Source organism: Meleagris gallopavo, chromosome 7, assembly GCF_000146605.3.
Source record: "Meleagris gallopavo isolate NT-WF06-2002-E0010 breed Aviagen turkey brand Nicholas breeding stock chromosome 7, Turkey_5.1, whole genome shotgun sequence".
Classification (NCBI taxonomy): Eukaryota; Metazoa; Chordata; class Aves; order Galliformes; family Phasianidae; genus Meleagris; species Meleagris gallopavo.
In genome coordinates, this window is record NC_015017.2 from 32008387 (window position 1) to 32010627 (window position 2241).

The following is a 2241-nucleotide window of genomic DNA, read 5'->3' on the forward strand; positions in this document are numbered from 1 at the left end:
AACAACAAAACAATCACTGCTCAAAAGATCAGGAAAAAAATTGATGTATTTTTCTATTTCTCTTGTGTACCTTTCTTTCAGCTGCTTACATTGGAAGAGGTTCAACAGCCATGAACTTAGGGGCTTATGCTTCTAGTCCTCTAGACACTTATCTGTTTAGAATTGAGAATCTCCAGAAAATTGAGGAGAAAAAGAACACCTTAGAATATAATGATAAGGAAATGTATGCATAAGATGATACGTAAGAGACATTGCTGAGTAATTCTAATCTATTTAATTTAATATACTGAACATAGTGATATGTGCGAAATTACGTTACCCCTGTTATATGTCAAATCCGTTCAGAACAGCTGCTTTGCATTTCATATATCATAATAGCATAGACTGTAGAGTTCCAATGTTTAATTTTTTTTGTCATTACGATCATACTTCAGCTATGCAAGCTTGTTCATGATTGAAATAGGGCTGGTGCCTCCATCACCCACTTGCTGCTGAAGGCCATCTAAGGGTTCTGAGCTGAGGATACATGAGTAATGAGTAGCCCTAGATAAAAAGGAAGAATGAATCAGGATTAAGAAGTCTTACAGGGAATATTTTTCCTAACAGGTCTAACAGTCAGTTACTCGGAAGAACTGGGAAAGCTCAAGGTGATCGAAGCTTGATATGAAGGTGAATTGGTATCATGGTGGCTGGCTAAAGGGATTGTAATTAACTGAGACTTCACCAACACAGGGGTTACAGCAGAGATGTGGTTCTGTCCATGTTGGTTGGCAAAGTACTGGGGACTGCCGACTGCAGTGTCACATCTAATGTCTTAATGTCTCTAACTCTCACTTTCCTAAATTCAGAATGCCTGAAAAATTACTCCCTAGACCTAAAAACCCCATTTTTTTCTGGACAGTTATTGGCATGGATAGTTGGCCATATTGGACACCAGTGCTAGCGTCAGTTTGTACCTCTGACTTGATCACAGGTCCAAGGATTAATATATTGCCATACAAAGTGCATGACTCATTTGTCCTTTTAGGGTCTGCAATGGTGTAATGTAAAAGTACCATTTTGGCAGTTGGGTCTTGTAGCACTTTTAGCATTTGGAAGCTAAACGCTCCAGAAAATGCATTTACACTGCATTTAAAGCTTGCATGTAACTAAATCTTGTCAGAGAAAGTCTTTACATAATGCATCAACATATGCTTGTGTTTCTTTTTTAGTACAGTCTAGCTATGTAATGGGTTGGAGTGGCTTTTCTCAAGTTATTTGAAATGCTCTTAGGCTAAGCTGGCCTTTAAAATAGTGTCCAGATTCCTAAAATACCTGGGAAAGAGAGAAATGGACCAGCTTGGATTTCTGTAGAACTTTCTTACCTAGTAGTTCTCTTTCTTTCAGTGGTGAAAAACTTATCTGTTATGAGAATAAAATGTTCATAATTTTGAATATTCCTAAATCCAAGGCTTGCTATAAGGCAAAATCTTTATCTGGAAGTAAAGGTTCAGAGAATTCTACCCTAAATTTCTCTGCTGCTTTGTAAAGTATACGTGTTTTCATTGCCTTAGCAGCTGAGTTATTAAGAGATGACTTAACTTAAGATTGTTTTTCTCTAAAATTTGAATGATTTGGGTTTTAGACCTTGAGTCACAGTGCATATGTTCTCTTTATATAGCCAGCATTAAGCATGTGGAGAAGCTCATAGGTTCTATTTTCTACCACTTGTGATAATTAAAAAAATAAAAAAAAAAAAAAAATATCTTTTGCACTTAGGCTACTAGTTTTCTAGTGAGTTTTGCTCATTTATTTGTTTTTCCAATGGACTGTAAAGTTTTGGAACTTCATTCATTTTCATTTACAACAATTATTTTCATCAGGAAGAAGTGATTGCATGCAATGCATAGTTCTTCCAGGATTGTCCTTGATTACTGCCCACATGCATAGTGTCTCTTATAGCTTGACTTACCCTCTGAATTAGATTTTCTGCTAGAGGAGGTTGTCTGCTCTACAAGCCATACTATCGACCTCCTGTCAGTCACTCCAAAAGAGAAAGACTGAACAAAACGAGACGAAAAATAAGTCAAATTTTCTCTCTCAGGTGGCTATTGGTCCAGATCAAGTCTTGAGTGCCTGTTCAAGAACTTGATGAAATTTCTAATACTCATTGGATTTATGACATGCTGGGCATTCAGGACACTCTCAGTCAGCAGTGAGTTTTAGAACAAAATGTTGTTTTAGCCTCAGTCTCTGTGCTCT